This window comes from Lynx canadensis, chromosome E1, assembly GCF_007474595.2.
Source record: "Lynx canadensis isolate LIC74 chromosome E1, mLynCan4.pri.v2, whole genome shotgun sequence".
Classification (NCBI taxonomy): Eukaryota; Metazoa; Chordata; class Mammalia; order Carnivora; family Felidae; genus Lynx; species Lynx canadensis.
In genome coordinates, this window is record NC_044316.2 from 29,424,975 (window position 1) to 29,448,058 (window position 23,084).

A 23,084-nucleotide genomic window follows, 5' to 3' on the forward strand; every position below is an offset into this window, starting at 1 on the left:
TCTGACCCTTGCCCCCTCACCTTCACACTCTGATTCTTTCCCAGCACAGGCGATGTCCTCTGCTAGTGGCGTGGGAGATGATTTTAACTGGTAGAGGGACAAGACGTTAAATAACATTAAGTCACAGAGTGAGAAACTTACCTCGTTTTCAACAGTGTTTATGGAAAGGAGACAAACTTGTACTAATCTTTCCTGTGAACGAAGAGCGAGCAGGTTCCTAGGGTCAGAGAGAGGCTTCCGCCAGACCCGCTGTCAAGTGACAATTGCTTTATTTTCATTTATTTTAATGTTTCCTTCACATGAGATGCTGGTTTGCTTTTACAGCTGTAGTGCCCTTGATGGCGTCTTCTCAGCCGTGTTTTGCGGGGTGCTCTGTTGCCCCAGCGAACCTGGCGTATCCTGACTGCTGCAGCCATGATGTAAAATATTCGGTTTGAAATAAATGTATCTGAGTGATTTTACCATTGGTAAACCCCAGTTTTGGCAAAACACATAAGGGTGATAACATGAGTGGCAAAGTTTGGAGAATGATGGGTGAGATCATAGAATTTTAAAAAGGGGGTGGTGACCTAATCAGGGTGGTCAGCCATGCCACTTTTCCTGGGATCGTGTGTCTGGGACGTGGGACTTTCAGCTTTAGAACCGGGAAAGTCCTTCACCAGGTAGGTGGGGAAACTGAAGATAGTAAAGTGATTTGTTGCAGGTGGCACAGGTAGTTAAGTGGCAGAATGGAGAAGAGAACTGCATCTCCTGATGGCTAGTTGTAGTTAGCTTTCTTCCTCTGGGTCCCCAGCTAGAGCTCTCTCTTTTTTTAAAAAAAAATTTTTTTAAGTTTTTATTTATTTTTGACAGAGACAGAGGGTGAGTGTCTGGGGAGGGGCAGAGAGAGGAGACACAGAATCCGAAGCAGGCTCCAGGTTCTGAGCTGTCAGCACAGAGCCCAACACGGGGCTCGAACTCACGAACTGTGAGATCATGACCTGGGCTGAAGTGGGACACTTAACTGACCATGCGACCCTGCCTCTCTGGGCTGGCATGCTTTACCAACCCTGCATATTTTTATTTATTTATTTATTTATTTATTTATTTATGTTAAAAATTTTTAAATGTTTATTTATTTATTTATTTTTTAATGTTTATTTTTGAGAGAGAGAGAGAGAGAGAGAACATGAGCCAGTGGGGGAGGAGCAGAGAGAGAGGGAGACAGAGGATCTGAAGCAGGCTCCAGGCTCCGAGCTGTCAGCACAGAATCTGACGCAGGTCAGGTCGAGATCACGACCTGAACCGAAGTTGGACGCTTAACCGACTGAGCCACCCAGGCGCCCCCACCCCTGCCTATTTTATTTAATTTTATTTAAAAAATTGTTTTTAATGTTTATTGATTTTTGAGAGATAGAGAGACAGAGTGTGAGCAGGGGAGGGGCAGAGAGAGAGAGAGAGACATACACAGAATTGGAAGCACAGAGCCCGACGTGGGGCTCGAACTCACGGACTGCGAGATCATGACCTGAGCTGAAGTCCAATGCTCAACTGACTGAGCCTCCCAGGCGCCCCAGCACCCCTGCCTATTTTAGATGTTGAACTCCCAGGGGCAGTGTCCCAGTTTACCTGGCGTGCTGTAGTGGAAAGCGTTCAGGTATAGCCCTCAGGAGATCTGACTCTGCATCCTGGCTCCAGCATTCATTCAAAATGCCTGGGCCTCACTTTCATTGTGCGTCAAATGGAGGAAAAATTATATCCTATCTGTTTTCCTCTTCTGGTTGTCATAAGGATCACATCCAAGTCAGTCTGTATGACAGGTCTTTGTGAACAGCAAAGCACAAAACAGGTATAGTTAGTTTCTATAAAACAGACAAGTGGCCCAATGAGATGCTTGTTAAAGGCATGATAATAGTGGGAAAGCCAGCTGTGAAAAAGCAATGGACGGGCTCATTAGAAAGGCCCTGATTGAAAGTTTGTATGGCAGGGACATACACAGTACGTGCTCAGTAACACTGTTGAAGGGACAAAGGAAAAGCGAGAGCTGGAAAGCAGAGCCGTGGGAGAAACCGTGATGAAACGGACCTGGTATCACGCCGCTATTGTTAGCTCCATGTCACGGGTGATGAATCCACTGCGCACCGCACGCAGACCCCTACGCCTGCGTCAGACTCAGTTTCCTGCCAATCCCGCCCTTACCTTTGGGGCATGGGTGGGTCGGGACCTGTCTGAGCCTCGTTTGCCTCCTCTTGCATTCAGGGTGGCGCGGCTCAGATGAAATAAAACCACCAAGTGCTCTGCACAGTGCCGGGCACCTGGGAATCCCTCAGTCAATATTAGCGATTATTATTAGCGGCGGAAGGATCTGGTTTAAAGCGAACCAACGGCCGCCACAGGGAAGATGCTGATTTGCATAGATCTCTCTCCACCGAAACGCTGGAAGGAGTTAGTTGGTAGGGAGGTTGTGAAATCTCCCTCTGATTTCAGAACCCCTGGGGATCCTTTCTGGAGGCAGGGGCTGCCTTTCGAGACCCCTTGCAGCCCCTTGCGTTTGGGTCCAGCCCGCCCTCCGGGTTTGAGTATCTCTTTCAGCTAATCCTTTAACTCTTGGAGCTTTAGCGAGGGGTTACCAGATGCAGGGACGAGCGTTCCCACAGATGCCTTACAGCTTCCCTTCAAAAACGAAATGCTCGCTGCTAACAAAGTGTCTTTCAGACAGCAGAGGCACAGGGCGCGGGGCCGCCGGCATGCGCTCTGGTTTCCCGCTCCTGGGGGCGCCGGCCCTCTGTCCTGCCCTCCCCCTCTCCCTGCCACCCCCAGCATGTTATCTATGGGGACTGGAAAACATTATCAGAACAGGCCCCATCTGTTCCTGAAGTCGTGGAAGAATACTCGTGTGATAAATTTACAGGGTCACTGGAAGACCCTCTAATTTTCTGGGAAATGACAAGGCGTCTGTGGCCACGTTGTGTAAAATTTCCTCTTTTATACCCTAGTTACATGCCATGGACTATTTACTCGGAGTCTGAGGGTATATTTACCATTCAGGCAACATCACAAGCCGTCAAAGAAATCTACTCAGAGTAGGATGTGTTGGGTGTCTCGCCTTTCTAAAAATGACACTCAGTTTTTTTTTTTTTTTTTTTTTTTAATAAATCTTTTTAGGCGCTATGTTCACAGTGCAAATAGCTCAGGAAAGACACTGGTAGGGAGTCAAAGTTTAAGTCAGGGCAGACGTCTTGCATGGAAACAGGACCCAACCCCGCAGCTTTGCCGAGAAAGGAAGCTGGCTGTGCATTGGATTCCTCTGCAGAGCTCCCCCAAAGCCGATTATTGATACATTGATCTGCCGAGAAAGCACCTCGTGTGTGTGTGTTCCAAGCCTCAGTGTGTCATTCGGAGCCGGCTTCGGAGAACCACACGGTATAGAGAAGTTGTCTCCAAAGTCAATAGCTGAAGGAATGCTTTGGGGAGAGCTTGAAGAACATGTTTTTCCAAATTTAGAACCCACTCACATTTCGTGGGTTCTGAGATTAATATTGAACTTGAACATAAAGTTCTGGCAAAATACAATTTCCTGATTCAAAACAAGACTGCGTCCAAGGGAGCCTGCAGAGGTGTCTTGGAAAGTCCTCTGTCTCTTGCAAAACAGCCTGTTTGAGGATTCAGATGTGAATGAACTGGGACCAGGCTGATTCCCTTCCCTTTGAGCTCCGTGTGGCTTTTCCAATTAAGTAGCAGTGCAATGGCAGTGGGGGTGTGGAGTGTAGGAAAGAACCCTGGAAAAAGTGTGTTTGAGGTTTTGCTGACCTGAAGACGTTTGAAAAGTACTTTGAATCCTTCTGCCGGGTCCTGGCAGTCCAAGGATCTTGCAGACTCTGTTTGTGGTCTGATAACGAATCTCCAAGAGGAGTTGTTGGAGAAGAGAGTGGACACGAAGCCTCCCTGAAAAAAGGAAGGCCGGCCTGGGGCTCTGCCTGCCTGTCTTTATCACAACACTGTGTCCCTAGGATTGACCCCGTGCGGTCCCTACTCCCAGGGAGGGGAAGGAATGGCTGCCTTGCAGGGGGTTTGGCCCCAAGCCTGAGCCTCCCACAGTTGAGCGGCCCCATACCCAACCCCTCCACTCTTGCCAGACTCTCTCATCGTGTCACTTCTAAGTTTAAGGTCTGTCAGCATCAGCAGCTCTGCAGTCATAGCTTAGCATGGCCACCCGAGCTTTCTGGCCTTGCCTCGTCCACCTCTCTGGTGTTTCTCTTGCTGCCCCTGCGGACTTCATTCTCCAGCCCTGCTGACCCATTTTTGTGCAACCCCCGAAGCACCATGCCTCTCTGGCTTCTCTGTCCTTGTCATTTGTTCTGCTTGAAATAGCTTCTTCCCATCTCCCTTTTTACCCGGGGGTCCTTCCCAGAACCTAGCCCTCTTCTGTGCTACCTTGCATGGCCATCCTGAACTCACCCTGCTGTGGTGCTTGCCACTGCCTGTATCCTAGTGGTCTATCTATGTGTGTGCCAAGTTGGAGCACGTGATAGTCACCAGATACTGGGGACAGCCAACTGTCCTGGGTATCTCAGAGAACTAGAGGACACTCCCAGGGGCCTGTGCGCTGGGGAGGGTCCCATGCTCATAGCTTGGGATTTTGGAAAGTGGAGGGTTATTGGGGGAAACTGGCAAGATGGTAGAAGACTGTAGAGTGTGGGACATAATCCTTCACCGGAACCCCTCAGGTCTACAATAAAGTCATCAAATCTATAAAACCACTAGAATTGTCTTTCTTGTGGAGCATGGTAGAGGAGCCTGGGGCCTCATCCCAACTGGCTCAAGGCCATATTGGCCTTATTGGCAGGAATGGAGACAGGGTCAGGAGGAAGCAAGAATTTGCATGAATTGTGGGGAGGGGGTCTGGATTCTCACAGGTTAAGAAATTGGGGGTTTGAGCGATGGGTAACACTTGTTGTCTAGCCACTGGACAATGAGCTCTTTGGAGGCAGATAGTATGGCTCATTCATCTCTGGATCCCCAGTGTCTAACATAATACCTGGCGCATAGCACACGGGGCTCAGTGGCTCAGTGAGTCGTTGCTGGATGAATGGATAAATGGATGGGTGGAAGGAAGGATGGAAAGACGGAAGGATGGAGGGATGGATGCGTGTATGCAGGGGTAGACAGATGGAAGGATCGATGAATGGACGGTGGATAGATGGAAGGAAAGACGGATGAATAGATGGATGGGTGGCAATTCTAAGCACGCAGACACACTAGTTGTGATTTTTTCCTCTGCCTCAGATGCCTTTCCTCATGCTGCTCCCCGCCATTCCTCAGCTGGCTAACTGGAAGTCACCCTTTGTAACAAAGAATTTCGAGCAGAGGGAATCATGTAAGAAAAGGCTCGGAGGCCCGAGGGAGTCAGGCCGGGCTGGGAAATTGCAAGAGGGTGTGTGGGTGTGTGTGGTTGGAAAGCACATTTTAAGGGAGGGGGCAGAGGTGGGTGGTGCAGCTGGAGAATTTTAATCAGGGCTCAGACCACGAAAGGACTCCGTACCTCAGTCCAAGCCTTTGGACTCTGTCCTGAGAGCAACGGGGCCCATTGAGAGGTTTCCTGCCAGGCAGTGTCCTGCACGTTTGCACGTTCCGCTTCTTTGTCTATACTGATTTTAAATTTTTTTTTTTCAACATTTATTTATTTTTGGGACAGAGAGAGACAGAGCATGAACGGGCGAGGGGCAGAGAGAGAGAGAGGGAGACACAGAATGGGAAACAGGCTCCAGGCTCCGAGCCATCAGCCCAGACCCTGACGCGGGGCTCGAACTCACGGACCGCGAGATCGTGACCTGGCTGAAGTCGGACGCTTAACCGACTGCGCCACCCAGGCGCCCCAATACTGATTTTAAAATAGATGCTTAGAATGGCTCTCTTCTAGGAACACCTCAACCCCTCGGAGCGGAAACCAGGCCGGCCTTGCCTCTGACCTGGGTTTATTTTGCGGCTTGCCCTTTCGTTGCTAGCTGAGTGGCACTGGCAGTCCCCCCTTACCTTGTGCCTCAGTCTCCTCGCCTGTAAAATGAGTAACATCGAGTTTGCCCAGGGCTGGCTTCGTGGATGTGCAGTCCCCCCAGGACCCGGTGCTTACAACGATCCCGTCCCTGGTTTAATGCTCTGCAGTCACTATCTTGAAATCCTTACAGATTTTTGCCCAGAGAGCCCCACATTTGCATTTTGTACTGGGCTCCAGAAATTATGTAGCTGATCCTGAATCCATCTCACAGGAATGGTATGAAAATAAAATAACAAAAACAATTTTTTTAACATTTATTTTTTTTTTCAACGTTTATTTTATTTTATTTTTTTTTTGGGACAGAGAGAGACAGAGCATGAACGGGGGAGGGGCAGAGAGAGAGGGAGACACAGAATCGGAAACAGGCTCCAGGCTCCGAGCCATCAGCCCAGAGCCCGACGCGGGGCTCGAACTCACGGACCGCGAGATCGTGACCTGGCTGAAGTCAGACGCTTAACCGACTGCGCCACCCAGGCGCCCCATCATTTGTTTATTTTTGAGAGACAAAGACAGAGCACGAGTGGGAGAGGGGCAGAGAGAGAGGGTGACAGAATCTGAAGCAGGCTCCAGGCTCTGAGCTGTCAGATGAGGGGCTTGAACCCATGAGCCGTGAGATCATGACCTGAGCTGAAGTCGATGCCTATCCAACAGAGCCACCCAGGCACCCCCCAAAGGTCTTTAAGGATGATGCAGCACTAACCCAATGGAAGGCCTTATTGATATTATCCAAAATGATGTAGTCTTTCTAGGTTTGTCGATCCTCCTGTATGCCAGGTGCTGGGGACCCAAGATGATTCAACCTAGTCACCATCCTTAAGGAACTCTGGGAGATTCAGTGAGGGACAGAGCTGGGAGCTGAGCCCTTGCCAACAACACCCAAGTCAGGGCTCTTTCTTCTACAATCAGCTCTTGCTAACACACCTGCCTGCTCCACTGTCCTCTAAGAGACCTAGTGTTCAGGGCATCTTCCCCATCCTCACTGTGCCTGGAACGATGTTTTGTACATGCAGGTGCCCAGTAAATGTTTGTCGGATAAATTAATATATTTGAGAGAATGACAAGATTATGTTTCAAGTGTCCCTGTTTAAAGGCTCCCTACCATTCTCAAGATGAGACCTAAACTTTATGTCTTTGTGCGAGGCCCTCAGTGGACAGGCGCCTGCCTATGTCTCTGTTCTCCTGTCATGCCCCTACCCTCGGGCAGCCACTCTGGCTTCCTTTTGGTCACTCACACCCACCATACCCTTGCTTCCCCAGGACCTTGGCACATGCTGTTCCTTCTGCCTGGAACACTATTCTTTGCTCCCGTCCATTGCCTGGTTACCCCCAGCTCATTGTTCACATTGCACCCCAAGCTTTGCTTTCTCAGGGTGGCCTGTGCTCACCACCCCGCCCAGATTACCCTCCTCCTGAAGACCTCTCCAAGCCCTGCAGACCTCACGGTCCTAGCACTTCTGGTGACTACGGCTTTGCACACAGTGATGACTACATTTCTTCCCCTGGGCTCATTCTGGGTTAGCTGGATCTGTATGGTTCTTTCCAGCCTGTCTTTCCTCCTGCCCCAGCCACACCATCCTTCCTGCTTTTTGAACGTGTGAAGCTCCTTCCTGCCCACAGCTCTGGCACCTGCTAGGCCCTTTGCCTGGAACATCCCTCCCTCTGAGCTTCAGGTGGCTGGCTGGTTCCTTGGTGTGCAGATTTCAGCTTTGGTGTCACAGAGAGGCCTTTCCTGCCCACTTGAACTAATGTGGGGGCCCCACGCCAGTCAGTCTGTTACCTGGGCCTGGTTGGTTCGCTGCATAGACCTTAAGACTATTTGAAATTTTGTGTGTGTGTGTGTGTGTGTGTGTGTGTGTGTAACTTATATATACTATAGATATACATACGATTTGTATATAAAATATAATTTATAATCTTTCTAAATAAATATAAAATTTTATCTATCTATGGGTTTTTTAGGGGTCTCCTGTCACTAGACCCATGGAAGCGTGGCATTGGGCGTCTCCTGTATTGCTGCTCCCGTATTTTTAGCTCTCAGGAGGAGTGCAACGAGTATTTACTGAATGCATTGGAGGATCGACTGAATGAGTGAAAGGGTGAAAGAATGAGTGAATAGTTCTGTGTTCTCTAAAGCACCGAGGATGGAGACATAGCAGGGAGGGAAGGTCAGGCAAGATCAGGGCCCCTTGCTTCCATTGTCGGAAGCCCAGCACCAACCCCAGAGCTCACGTCCTGCAGCATTGTAAGTGCCCAGTAGTCATTCAATACATGAATTCGTTTAACCAGAGCGGCTGTGGCATCTGCCCTGCTATGGCATCTGTGCTTGCAAACCCAGTAAGAATTATCCTGAAGAAGGATCACGCGAATCCAAAAGAGCTCAGATGAAAGGGCCCCTCCTACCCCACCCTCCTGCCCTTCCTCCCTCTTCTACCAGAGAATGTCAGTGTCCAGCTGCCGGAAGGCACAGCCTGTTTGAGTCTGACCATGTCACCCAGGAAGCTTGTGTTCAAATTTCGGGAGCATTTCCAAAGCTCTCAGATGTTGTGCTGATATAGAATCTACAGGTCTCCAGGGCCTCCAAGGGTTTACATCTGATATTTTAGAAAATGTTCTACAGCGTGAAGGAAGTGTACTCTTGGCCCCACTCAGGCCTGCCACGCCCCCTCTCCACCTCCCACCGCCCACCGCCTGCCATCCTGGTTTACCATTTGATACATTCGAGTTGCCCAGGGACTGGAGAGAAACTGGAGAGATTTTATTTTACATCCTCCAGCTGTTGCAAAGCTGGAGAAACCCCCACATATTTAAAATAGTGAAACGGCTTCCAGGCTGAGAATATCTCTTCTTCAGTGTTTCGAATCTGGAGCCTGCTATTCGGTAAATACAATAAAAAAGTACAACGTGAAGATTTTCATCCTATACCGGTTGCCCTCAAGTACGTAAGAGCAATTTAAGCACAGCATGGTGACTGAAGTTAATAACGCTATACTGAACATTTGAAAATTGCCCAGAGAGTAGATCTTAAATAGAAAATCCATACTTTGTAACTAGGTATGAAGACAGATGTTCAGTAGGCTTATTAGGGAGATCATTTTGCAATATGTATTAAATATCAAATCATTATGCTGCACACATGAAACTCATATAATCTTATATGTCAATTATACCTCAATTAAAAAAAAAACAAATATGGGGAAGCAAATGAGAAAAACAAGAGAGCAATTTAGGCTGAATGTAGTATTTGCTGTTTTCACCTGCTTTCCAGACCAACTCTCCAACCAGAGAGGTGGGGAGGCTCGGTGCTTCGACTGGGCAGTGTCTCCTCAGTGAGAAGAAGAGCTCTGAGACTCCCTCAAATCTCTCCTTGCTGCCCCTGGGCTGGCCCTCAATTCGCCGCCCAAAGAAACAAGAATCTCAACACTTTTGAGAGAAGGTGATTTCACAGTCTCACTGGGAGTCCTCTTTTCATGGGCCAATAAGCCCTTACAGTCAGGAAGTCGTTTCTTGGTCTGACCTAAGGCTCTTATGCTGCATTAAACCGTGCTGATCTTAAAGGCTCCGAGTTTCCTGGATGGCACCTATCTCGGGCTTTCCTGGGGCCCACGAGGGTAAATGAGCCGCCTTTAAAGGGACATTTTAGAGGAAATCTGTCTTCCTCTGTCTAATGGCTGGAGTGTTCCTGCTGCTGGAGCCTTTGATGATTTCCTTGCTCTCCAGAGCTGCCTGCCCCACAGCGGGGAGGCCGCCCTGACTTCCGCAGAGTTGTCTGTCCTGTGGGGATGGTCTCTGAGGCAGGATTCTGACGAGGGTTGCTGTGCTGGATTCCAGTTCTCATCCGTCCTCAGGGGCCAGTGCTGAGAGTGGTCTTGATTTCATTTTGTAATTGCTTTGCTAACCCCCTGGCTCCACCTCATTCTTCATGCCCCTCTTTGGGATACCCCGCTGGAGAGGGGGGTCCCCGTAGAGATGCTGCCTCCAGGCTGCACCCAACAGTGGCCTCATGGACTGCAGGCACTTTCCCCCGTCCTAACCAGTCTGACCTCCCCTTTCCAGCCTCGAATGAAAACCCTTGCATCACAGCTGCATGAAGTGGATGGGCAGTAGGTATTTGTGAATGGAGAGGTTCATGAATGGACGGTGCGTTCCCGTGTGTCCCAGACTAGACATGCTGGCATTTTGGGTTTTCAGTTGCTTCCCTGTTTAGCCGTGGGTTTTTTGCCTCCCACTAACTGAGATCACAAAGCACATTTAGTAAGTAGAGAATTTGCCAGTAACCCAGGACAGGGAAGACCCAGCTGGGAATCCGGGAAAGACTTTGACCAGATTTTGGCTTCGGCACTCAGCCATGAACCAAGCAGGACAGAGGCCGAGGGGACAAAACTGCCTCTTGTATTGGTGGCATCCGCTCCCAGGTGCTTTTATGACTCCACCTTCAGGATCCAGTAAACTCTTCTCTCTACCCTTCTCTGCCTCAGGCCTAACAGAGCCAAACTGAGGAGAGCAGTGTCAAGTTCAAGGTCCTCTGAACTAAGAGGTCAGCTTACTCTCCTGGAATTCCTAACGAGGGATATGCTATAAATACTATGTCTGTGTCTCCCTGTCCTCCCCTGACGAGGCAGCCCCCGGAGCTTGGAAACCTGGCTTCTAGAATAAAATGTAATAATGTAAACTACTGGACTGGAGGGGTTGACCCTGTTTTATAGAAGCCACAAATAAGCGATGAGTTTGGTCACTGATTGTCCCGGGGATCAGATCCCGCTCCACGAGGTAAAAAGGGAATTTCGACAAAAGAAGCTGGTCTCTTTAATATTTCTGTTAGGCACGTAGTAACTCCCCCTCTCTGGCACACACCCTGTTCCTCCAGACCAGCAGGGACCCTACAGCCTGCTGCTCATGAAGCCCAGGGCCTGGAGTGAGTGTGTGACCCTCTCCCAAGCCTCCGGTGGGAGCTCCGGGGACCTAAGCTCCCCAACAGCCTCAAAAAGCAAACCTGCACATCAGCCCTTATCAGGCCACATGACGCCCCCAGAATCAGAAGAGCGCAAACAGTGAACCGGCAAATGAGCGAGCCAAGGAGCCAGTGACATAGTACTTCTTCCTACTTGTTCTCTAGTCAATGGAGAGAATTAATGAACGACCCTCTTCAGCTTTTTGCGGCATGAAAAACAAAATAAAACACAGTAAGGTAAATCCTGAGTTTCTCTCTCTTGGAAGGTGCTTTAAACTCCTTCGTTCGTCCCCCACCCTGGCTTCCTCTCTTTCCCAGGAAGCAGGATGCCGCTCTTAGGATGTGATACCCTTTCTCAAAGCTCGCATGAGCTCTGACAGGCCTTCTTTATAAGTCCCAAGTTTACTACTGAGTTCCCAGGCAGGTGGGAAGCTGCCTTCACTGTAGGAAATTTTCTCCATCTGAATTTTGCCCCACTCACTGTACTTGATGGTCCCTGGGGAAAAAAAGGTTGTCTTGCCTGACAAACTAGCATGTATCTTTTAAAGGCTCACTTCATCATCTTTTCCTTTATGCTCTGGCCACCAGGAAACTCACGACAGCTCTTTGCTCAATTGCACTAGTTTTCCTTAATATAGGTTTTTTGATTCTGGCTCTGATTCTGGTTTTTCTGTCTGAGTTTTAATCATCCTCTTCTATTTGTTCTGCCTTCCAGTGCATGGGAATCCAGGGGATGTTGAGACAGCTTCGGGGTGGGCATCTGGGAGGGTTTGTGACGAGAGCTGTTAACCGAGGAAATCTGAAGAAGCCATGCAATGTTGGGCAGGATCATAAAGGAGAGGACGCCAAGTCGGAACCAGGAGGATGAGATAATGTTTAGTCTTTCAGCAGGACTGGAGCCAGAGTAGGGCCCAGGTATGAGGTTATTTTCAGGTGAAAGATTCAGGATTTTGCTCATACATTCATTCATTTATTCATTATCCATCCATCCATCCATCCATCCGTCCAAGCATTTATCATTCTATTTATTAAGGATGCATCCCATGCAACATATTTTCCAGACACTGGAAACAGAGGGAACACATCTGACAAATGTTTTTGCCTTCGTAGAGCTTACATTCATTACGTTGCACAAATATGTGAAATATATCATGGGGAGACAAATAAGAGAGGTCAGGGGGTGGGAGGGTGGGACAATGGGAGCCATTGAAGTGAATGAAAAATGTATACCAGGGAAGCCCATTTACATGGGGCCAGGCATGAGTTGGCATGATCTAATAGTCCCTTCTAGAAGGAGGAGGGAAGGTACAGAAACAATAATTACTGTAGAGATTTTCACACCGAGCTTAAGCACTCATCTGAGTTTGCACACACTTGGAGACTTATTTCCATCTTCTCCTCTGTGTCTCCCACTAAGCCGACGGTCTTCTGAGCAAACAGAGTGTCTAGTGTATCCTCTCAACTGGGCAAAAAGGCTCTGAAAAATTGAAGGTGTGAGGAGGGATAGAAATAGAGATAGAGAAGGAAAGAAAGAGAGAAATCTCCAAAAGAATTGTGGATATAGCTTTTGGTGCTAAAGTTGAAACGAATACAATTCACAGAAAACTTACAAAGTTTTATTGATTTATTTTTTTTTGAGAGAGCTTGTTGCCCAAACTGCCACCAGATCTAGAAGAAAATGAGGCTGTTGGAGATGTAAACAAATGTCCGGGTCCCCACCTTTCTTCGGCAGTGCTGCTCTCTGCTAAGAAGGACATACTCCCCAGGGGACACTTCAGAAGTGCCCAAGGCTGAGAGAAAGGGAGGAAGGGCGTCTAGAGGGCACAGCATGGACCCCAGAGAAGAAAGGACTAGGGAGCAGGTCTGAGAATGTAGAACAGGGTCCAAACCAAGAAATATTCTCCACTTCCGGATTACTCCCACTTCAGAGGGGAATGTTTTTGCAGTGATTCTGTCTTCGTTCCCCCATTGTATGTTGGGCGTGTCTGGGGAAAGCAACTTGTCTTTCTGATTTTTAGGTCCCTGGATCAAGAGGAGCTTCAACGAGATCTAACGTAGATCATGAGTTTCCAGCTCAGCGTCAGGATTGGATGCGGTGTTTGGAAGGTCTTAGGACTCAAAGAAGTGTATTTTGCATGCGGGAGAGGATATTTGTGACCAAAAGGGCAAAGGGTGGGCGTTTTCTGTAAATATTCATTCTTTCCTCTTTTTGTCCAAGGTAAGTCTACTTGGCTTTGACTTTGGGCTTAGTTATTTCACTTGTTTTGGCAAATGAGATATTAATGGATGTGACACGAGCGGGGGCTTGAAATGTGCTTGTGCTGTTGAGGTTGCTGTCTTGCACTTGTGCCCATGCCATGAGAAAAACATGACACGGGCTCAGGAGAGTGAGCGGCACATGGAACAGTGTTGCCTTAGGTGACCTGCAGACGTGTAGCTCAAAGCAGAATCACCCCAACTGACCCTCAGGCGCTCGGGTGAGAAACACTTAGTGTTACATGCCACCGTTATATTTGTGGTTGTTACACATCAGTAGCTGACTGCGACAACCCACAATAGCAACCTAGAGCCCCAGGGCTTCATGAACCAATAAATGCCTAACAAACAGGGAGTGAGTCAGTGCCAACAGAAAGGAGAAATGATCATAGCCTTGAGAGGAGCTGAGAATGTTCTCCTGACTGCTCTGCAAACTCAGCATAAATAGTGGGTCCCGGCAAGGCGGGAGGCTGTACAGAAGCAAGTGCACCTCAAAGTCTCCCATGCTGGTCAAAGGGAAGGGATAAAGAGTCGGTTGAGGTTGTGGGTGAGGCGAATGGGTTTATAGACTGTGGCTGCCCAGGAATCTCAGTGCATATATACAGTGCACATACTTAGTGTTTGATATATTTGCTATATAGTCATTTTCTGATAATTAAGCTTCTTAATATAACTTTGTGGTAAGAGTGCTTTTCCCACATTCCAGAGATTACCAGGAGGCTGACTTTTTTTTTTTAATCTTGTTGTATTGTATATATTTTTAGAAGGAGGTAAAGTAAAAATAAATAGATTAACCAGGAGTGCTGGGAAAGGGGGTTGGGTGGGAAAGAAAAAATGCCATTCAGAAATAGACCATGAAACCAATTACCTGGATAAACCAATGTAAAAAAATTTATTGTTTGAGACAGAGGTCATAAACTCAAATGCCTTAGGGGCCAGGCAGGTGACATAAACAAGCAAAGCAGACTGGGTGGGGATTTGTGGTGATAGGGAGAATGTGTGCCCTGTCCAAGGTGGGCAGCAACGAATTGGTTCCCTCCAGCTGTTGCAATGTGGGCATGGGGCCTAGTGTTGCCAAATCTGAGCTTTACGGCGAAGCAGGGCTGCCCTGTATGCTTGTGCAGGTTGTACACTGCACAAGACTGCTCAGCTGATAGGTCAACCGGAGACTGAGCTACAGTCCAAGCTCCACCTAACAAGCCCTGGGCCAGGACCATGGGACTTGGGGAGCAGAGGTGGGCTGGATTTTGACCCCCACCCCCATCCCTTTCAGCTCACCTTTGTGTGGCATGAAATTGTCCAGTGTGACCCCAGGGTGGAGTATCTTGCTTCCCATTGTGGAACTCCTCCCTGTCCATGGCAGCCAGGGCACAGGGGCCCTTCTTAGGTTCAGACAGTTAGATGCTCCTTTCCAGGGCCTGGCGTCTCACGTTAAGTGTCAGTAGCTAAAGAGATGGAGAGATTACATGGGGCGGCCCCAGCTGTGTTTAGGTGTGTTTGAATGGTGGTTGATACAGCACTTTTGAAAACCCTGAGCTGCCAAACAAAATTCACTGGCATGCTAATTGAGCAGTGGGTCCCCAGCTAGCCACCTCTGGATTACTTCCTCCAAGCATAGGAGGCAGACTGTGAGTATATTTACCTGCTGTTAGTAACCTTTGCGCATGCGTGGGTTTCTGCTTTGCAAAAGTCCCCTAAATTGTGTGTTTCACCACAGTGGGGTGTCCTTCCTGGGTATGACAGTACAGGGCGGTAAGGTTTGTATTTGGTCCAACTCTATGAGAGCTTGGTCCTGGAGCTCATCAGCTCTGTGATCTTGGTCAAGTTTTGGTCATTTTCACCCTCAACGTCCTCACCTATAATGCTGTATTAGAATGCTGGTTCTCCTGGTCTCTCGGGAACGCTGTGAGGATCAAGTCCAATGAGCTGATGCACGAGAAAGTACTCTACAAAATCTGATATCGTGGAAGCATCAGGTACCACACAGCTGCTGAAACGTGACGATTTATGGTGCTGATTTTTAATGTGTATTTTTGAGAGAGAGGGAGAGACAGAGCGTGAGCAGGGGAGGGGCAGCGAGAGAGGGAGACACAGAATCCGAAGCAGGCTCCAGGCTCTGGGTTGTCAGCACGGAGCCCGATGCAGGCTGGAACCCGTGAACCGTGAGATCATGACCTGAGCCGAAGTTGGACGCTGAACCTACTGAGCCACCCAGGTGCCCCCCATGGTGCTGATGTTTTAACCAGAGATGAAGAGGCCACTTGCTTATTATCAAAATGCTGAAAAAAAGGACTTTGCACTTCCTCCCCAGGCTACTCACCCTGTTCGCTGCTGCGAACCCGTGCCTTTCCCATTTCAGTGAATATTTGTATTGCACCTTCATGTTCTTTTATTTGATGCTCACAAAAGTCCTACCTATTTTCTGATTAGGAGATGGGTTCAGAGAGCCCAAGGTAATGCAGCTGGCAAGGAACTTGTAGTTCACAGTGGCTCCTCATGGTCTCCTGGGACCATCAGAGGCCAGCCTGGAGCTCATCGGCACCATCAGTGGTAGGAAGGACTCAGCGCTCAGGTAGAGGATCAGCTGGAATCTCTTCTCTCCATCTTCTGCAAACAGTAGCCTCCACCCCTGCTTTTGGGGAACTGCCTCCTTCTCTATTAATGTCATTTCATGCAGAGCTGCTTCTCAGGCCTGAGAGGGGCCTGCGATTTATTTATTGAAATTTTTTTCATTTTATTTTTCTAATTTACATCCAAGTTAGTTAGCATATAGTGCAACAATGATTTCCTTAGTGCTCCTTACCCATTTAGCCCATCCCCCTTCCCACAACCCCTCCCGTAACCCTCAGTTTGTTCTCCATATTTATGAGTCTCTTATGCTTTGTCCCCCTCCTTGTTTTTATATTATTTTTGTTTCCCTTCCCTTATGTTCACTTGTTTTGTCTCTTAAAGCCCTCGTCTGAGTGAAGTCATATGATATTTGTCTTTCTCTGACTAATTTCACTTAGCATAATACCCTCCAGTTCCATCCACGTAGTTGCAAATGGCAAGATTTCATTCTTTTTGATTGCCGTGTAATACTCCAATGTATATATACACCACATCTTCTTTATCCATTCATCCACCGATGGACATTTGGGCTCTTTCCATACTTTGGCTATTGTTGATAGTGCTGCTATAAACATGGGGGTGCACGTGCCCTTTCGAAACAGCACACCTGTATCCCATGTATAAATGCCTAGTATGGCAATTGCTGGGTCATAAGATAGTTCTATTTTTAATTTTTTGAGGAAGCTCCATACTGTTTTCCAGAGTGGCTGCACCAGCTTGCATTCCCACCAGCAATGCAAAAGAGATCCTCTTTCTCTGTATCCTTGCCAACATCTGTTGTTGTCTGATTTTTTAATGTTAGCCATTCTGTATTTCCCTGATGATGAGTGATGTGGAGCATTTTTCATGTGTCGGTTGGCCATCTGGATGTCTTCCTTGGAGAAGTGTCTATTCAGGTCTTTTGCCCATTTCTTCACTGGATTATTTGTTTTTTTGGGTGTTGAGTTTGATAAGTTCTTTATAGATTCTGGATACTAACCCTTTATCTGATATGTCATTGGCAAATATCTTCTCCCATTCTGTTGGTTGCCTTTTAGTTTTGCTGATTCTCTCCTTCGCTGTGCAGAAGCTTTTTATTTTGATGAGGTCCCAGTAGTTCATTTTTGCTTTTGTTTCCCTTGCCTCCAGAGACGTGTTGAGTAAGAAGTTGCTGTGGTCAAGGTCAAAGAGGTTTTTGCCTGCTTTCTCCTCGAGGATTTTGATGGCTTCCTGTCTTACATTGAGGTCTTTCACCCATTTTGAGTTTATTTTTGTGTATGGTGTAAGAAAGTGGTCCAGGTTCATTCTTCTGCATGTCACTGTCCACTTTTCCCAGCACCACTTGCTGAAGAGACTATCTTTATTCCATTGGATATTCTTTCCTGTTTTGTCAAAGATTAGTTTGCCATACATTTGTGGGTCCATTTCTGGATTCTCTATTCTGTTCCATTGGTCTGAGTGTCTGTTTTTATGCCGGTACCATACTGTCTTGATGATTATACCTTTGTAATACAGCTTGAAGTCTGGGATTGTGATGCCTCCTGCTTTGGTTTTCTTTTTCAAGATTGCTTTGGCTATTGGGGGTCTTTTCTGGTTCCATACAAATTTTAGGATTGTTTGTTCTAACTCTGTGAAGAATGCTCATGTTCTTTTGATAGGTAGAGGGGCCTGCAATTTAATCTAGACTAAGGAGATACATGCTTCCAAGCATTTGAATCTTGAAAGGTTACACATGTGGATGGAGAGAAGTTGCAGCTGGGTCATTCCAGGACCAAGCCTTGCTCAGTGGTTCTGGAGCTTGAGTAAGCACCAGAGTCACCCAGAAAGCTTCGTAAAATGGGTTGCTGGGCCCACCTTCAGAGTATCTGATTCAGGAGGTCTGAGATAGGGCCTGAGAATTTGTATTGCTAACAAGTTCCCAGGTGTTGCTGCTGCTCAGGGGACCTTAGTCAGAAGTTCTCAACCAGAGGTAATTTTGCCCCGCCAGGGGACATGTGGCAATGTCCAAAGACATTTTTGATTTTCACACCTGGAGGGCTGCTGCTAGCATCTAGTGGGTAGCGGTTAGGGATTCTGCTAAACGTCCTACAGTGCACAGGACAACCTTCACAACAAGGAATCATCTACCCCAAAATGTCAGTAGTGCTGAGGCCGAGAGACTTTGCTTGAAAGGAATGGTCTATGTGCTCCATAGACTGAGGACCCAGAGATGCCATGTTCCTGCCTCTCTCTATGCTCTTCCTTGAGTCTCTGGGCTATGCCAGGATCCTTCCAAAACATTCTATTTTCTTTTTATCTAATCAGAGTCAAGTTTTGTTACCTGCAACCAAAGATCTGATGGAGATGAAGATTTAACTGTTTTAGAAGCTCAGGTGGGTGTAGGAAGAGCACAGGCTGGTTTCTGGGTTAGAATGACACGTGAATTTCTCTCCTTTTCTCCTGAGACTCTCATCCCTCCAGGTAACCCTCTCATCCTTCCAGGTAATCCCTACCAGGTAACCAGGTATATATGGTTAAATATATACCATAATTTGTTTATTTTTGGTGATAATGGCTTACATTCTTTGCCTTCCCCTTTTAATTTTACTTCTTTTTCTTGCCTGTTTCATTTCTTAGTGGTTTATAGGTCCCATGATATATTCTGGGTATCAATCCATATCAGTCATATGAATCGAGCATCTATTCTGTGATTTGCCTTTAACTTTGTTTATGGGGTCACTTATTATATAAAACTTTAAAATTTTACTTCAACCACATGTATTCATTTTTTTCCTTTTGGAATTTTTTGTTCTTTCTGTTTTAAGGCTCTTTCTGTATGTCAGTATACTAAAGATCATCTCCTCTATTTTCTTTAAAAAATGCAAAGCACTTAAAACAAAAAAGTCTAGTCTTGGGGCGCCTGGGTGGCGCAGTCGGTTAAGCGACCGACTTCAGCCAGGTCACAATCTCGCGGTCCGTGAGTTCGAGCCCCGCGTCGGGCTCTGGGCTGATGGCTCGGAGCCTGGAGCCTGTTTCCGATTCTGTGTCTCCCTCTCTCTCTGCCCCTCCCCCGTTCATGCTCTGTCTCTCTCTGTCCCAAAAATAAATAAACGTTGAAAAAAAAATTAAAAAAAAAAAGTCTAGTCTTTAATCCATCTGGAATTTATTTCTATTTGTAGAGTGGGCCAGAGATCTCATTTTAATTTTTCCATATGAGTAGCTAGTTGGCCCAGCACCAATTATTGAACAACACATCTTTTCCCCATTGATCTATAATGTCACCATTGCATGTGGTTAGTTTCTATTTATTTGCCGGTCTGTTTCTGGGCTCTCCATTCTGTTCTATTGGTCTGTTTGCCAGTGTCTGCACCAATGCCACACTGACTTAATTACTGTAAATTTATAATATGGGAAGCATGACTATTTCCTCCTTGTTTGTCTTCCTACAAATTGTCTTGTCAAACTACCTTTTAGTCTATATATATGAGTGTATATGTGTGTGTGTGTGTGTGTGTGTGTGTACATATGTGTCTGTATATAAAGCACTATGTGTGGAAAATCTCATTGAAATATTGATATATTAAATATATGGAACAAATTAGGAAAAATATATTTATGTTACTTTTGCCTTGTTTTAAAATGTGAACAGATAATTACGAATCATCTAATATTTGAGAAACATCTGTAATGAGAAGTGGGGGAAGAGGTAGAGAGAGAGAGAGAGACAAAAGGTGAGAGAAAGACTAAGAAAGACACTTTGGAAGATACAATTTAGAGAGCAGAGAAGAATTACAATTAATATTCTAATTGTAATTAATTAATTAATTTTCTAATTAATATTTCTAATTAATATTCTCAGAGATTTGAGAAGATACTATGCCATGATAACTAGGCATGCCCCCAAACCTAACAATTACAGAATAAGATCTAGTTCTTCGAGATGAAAAATACCAGTAATATGAAAAAATTCAATGGGTGGCTTGTTTGATAAGGACAATGAGATAGCTCAGAGGTAGAAATGGACAGAGGTAGAAACTATGAAAGACAAAAGGCAGGGGTTGAATCCAGGAGAGACAATATTCAGCTTACAGGAGTTCCAGAAAGAGAATAAAGAAAAATAGAAGGGAAGAATTTGTAAATGAAATGTTTAAAAATTTCCAGAGCTGATGGACATGAGTTTATAAATTGAAAGGTGAGTGAAAAAACAGGTCAAAAAGGGAAATTAGTGTGAAATTTCAGAGCACAAAGGGAAACGAGAAGATCCTAAAGGAAGAAAGAAAAAAGGAAAGAAAGAAAACATGTCATCTACACAGGAATCAGAATCAGATTTCTCATCAGTGATGCTGGGTCCTGGAATATGTAATGAAGCAAATGACTTCAGCGGTATGAGGAAAAGTAATTTTCAAAAGTAATTCAGAAAAGTTATTGAATAAGTGAAAGATGTTTTCAAAAGATACAAGGATTTGGAGAAGGTATCTCTTACAAATTCTTTCTTAGGAAGTTACTTGAGAATGTCCTTCAGTGAAATTGAGGGAGTGAATCGATAAAGAGGAAGTCATAAGCTTCGGAATATTGTAGAATAACCCAGGAGAGCACTTTGTTTATTTATTTATTTATTTATTTATTTACTTATTTATTTTTTATATATATGAAATTTATTGACAAATTGGTTTCCATACAACACCCAGTGCTCATCCCAAAAGGTGCCCTCCTCAATACCCATCACCCACCCTCCCCTCCCTCCCACCCCCCATCAACCCTCAGTTTGTTCTCAGTTTTTAACAGTCTCTTATGCTTTGGCTCCCAGGAGAGCACTTTGTGAGAATTTTCAGGAGGACTAGACAGGAAACATGCAGGAAGATGGCGTGGAAGTTGGGGTAAGGATGTTGGGCAGTGTTGCTAACTGAATACTTTGTCTGATGGAGAATTTGAAAAGAAAAAAAAAAAAGGTGATTATAAAGATAAATAAAGTAAGAAAAAAGGCAATTAGAAACTCAAGGGAAAACGTAAAGCCAAGAATAAAGAAAGCATAATCATGATATATTACTTAGGAATATTATTTATAATAATAATGTAAATACTGCTCATTTTCATATTTGAGAATATTCCTATAGGTAAAGAATTGAAGATTTAATTATATTTGCCAAACAACAGAATGTAAATGTTATCAATGGACAATGTAAAGGTACATATGTCAGAAGTTAGGAGATGGGTGTGGGGAGGAGAGCTAGAAAAAGATAGGGGCCCTAATATTTTTATAAAGTAGAAAGTTAAATACTAACAATAGTTGAAAGATGAATATAATGTATAGATATTACTTGGAGTTACAAATATAATTAATCAACAGTGATGTAAATATTTGAGGAGAATAAAGAAAGAAGGTAGAAAGCAGCTAAAATCACATCTTGATATCATAGCAAGGAATCAATAGCAAATATACAAAACTGGCAAATGAAGAAATAATTAAGTAAGCATATTTAGAGATTTCGAGTTAACTACCAGAACCACCAGGTGAAAGAGTTAAAAAATAGTTATTTTTGGAGACTGGAAATAGGGTGGGGAGGAATGAGGCCTTTCTTTAATATTTAATATTTTTTAAGTTTTATTTATTTCTTTTGCAAGAGACAGAGACAGTGTGAGCAGGGGAGGGGCAGAAAGAGGGAGAGAGAGAGAGAGAGAGAGAGAGAGAGAGAGAGAGAGAGAATCTCAAGCAGTCTCCGCAGGGTCGGTGGAAAGCCTGATGCAGAGCTTGAACTCACAAAACGGTGAGATCATGACCTGAGCCAAAACCGAGAGTCAGACTCTTGACTGACTGAGCCACCCAGGCGCCCCTTTACTATTTAGTTTTTTAACCGTGTGATTGTTAATTTTACTTACAAACAAAATAAGACAAAAGTCATGGATCTTAATTAAGCAATTCATATGTTATTCTCCTGTATTTGAAATCTGTCTTTGATACTTGCAAGCTATGTAGGTGTCTGGCCCAGAAGTGGGGGCTAGGAATATATATATATATATATATATATATATATATATATATATATATATATATATTTTTTTAATTTATTTATTGATTTTATTATTTATTTTTTAAAATTTACATCCAAGTGAGTTAGCATATAGTGCAATAATGATTTCAGGAGTAGATTCCAGTGATTCATCCCCTACATATAACACCCAGTGCTCATCCCAACGAGTGTCCTCCTTAATGTCCCTTGGGGCTAGGAAATATTAATTTCCTATCCCTTCTTCTGAGGTTCCTTGTCGTTACCACCAGGAACGAAGCCTTCTTGGCTTTGTTTTATTCAGCCCCGACCCTGTGCCCTGAACAAGAAAACAGAACTGCTGTGCCAAAATTCTGGGAGGCACTTTGTCACAAGTAGTTTCCTTACATATGTGACCCTAGCTCTGGACACATAATAGCACTCAGTAAATATTTGCTGGAATGGAATGGAAATGCCTAGAGAGACCGATGCCCCCAGCGGGTTCTGTCTGTGGGCTTCTCTCCAACCAGAACCAGAAACAGCCCCATGTTTATTCATTCAACACGTGTTTGTGCAGAGCCTACCGCGTTCCTGCGCAGGCAGTGAGACATCGCCTCAGCCTTCACGGAGACGGGCATGCAATAACTCTGTCTGTAATTACACACTGCAAAAAGTGCCTGAACGAAAAGAATTGGACGGTTAAGGGAGAATAACTTAAGTGAAGGGAGGATAGAGGGAGGCTTTTCTGAGGAAGTGGCATATGAGTCCAGGATGAGTGGGGGCCAAGCCAGGTCAAGAGAAAAGAGGATTGTCTAGATGGAGGGGGCAGCACGTGCAAAGGTCCTGAGGTGGAAAAACTGGGGTGTGGGATAGTGGTGCATCTCACACTTTAGGGTGCACCTGGAGATATTATCAAAAGGCAGATTCTGACTTGGGAGTTCTGGGATGGGTCTGAGCTCCCAAATTTCCATCCAGCTCCCAGGCCATGGCCGGTGCCGCAACTCACATTAGAGAGGCACTGTGTTAGAGGAACTGACCACACGGAGAGCAAGGATGAGGGTGAGGAGAAGGCACTAGAAGAGCAGACAGGGATCAGATCCGCAGGATTTAAAAAAAAATTTTTTTTAATGTTTATTTTTGACAAAGAGAGAGACAGAGCATGGTGGGGGGGGGGAGGGGCAGAGAGACAGGGAGACACAGAATCCGAAGCAGGCTCCAGGCTCCGAGCTGTCAGTACAGAGCCCGATGCGGGGCTCGAACTCACAGACCGAGATCATGACCTGAGCCGAAGTTG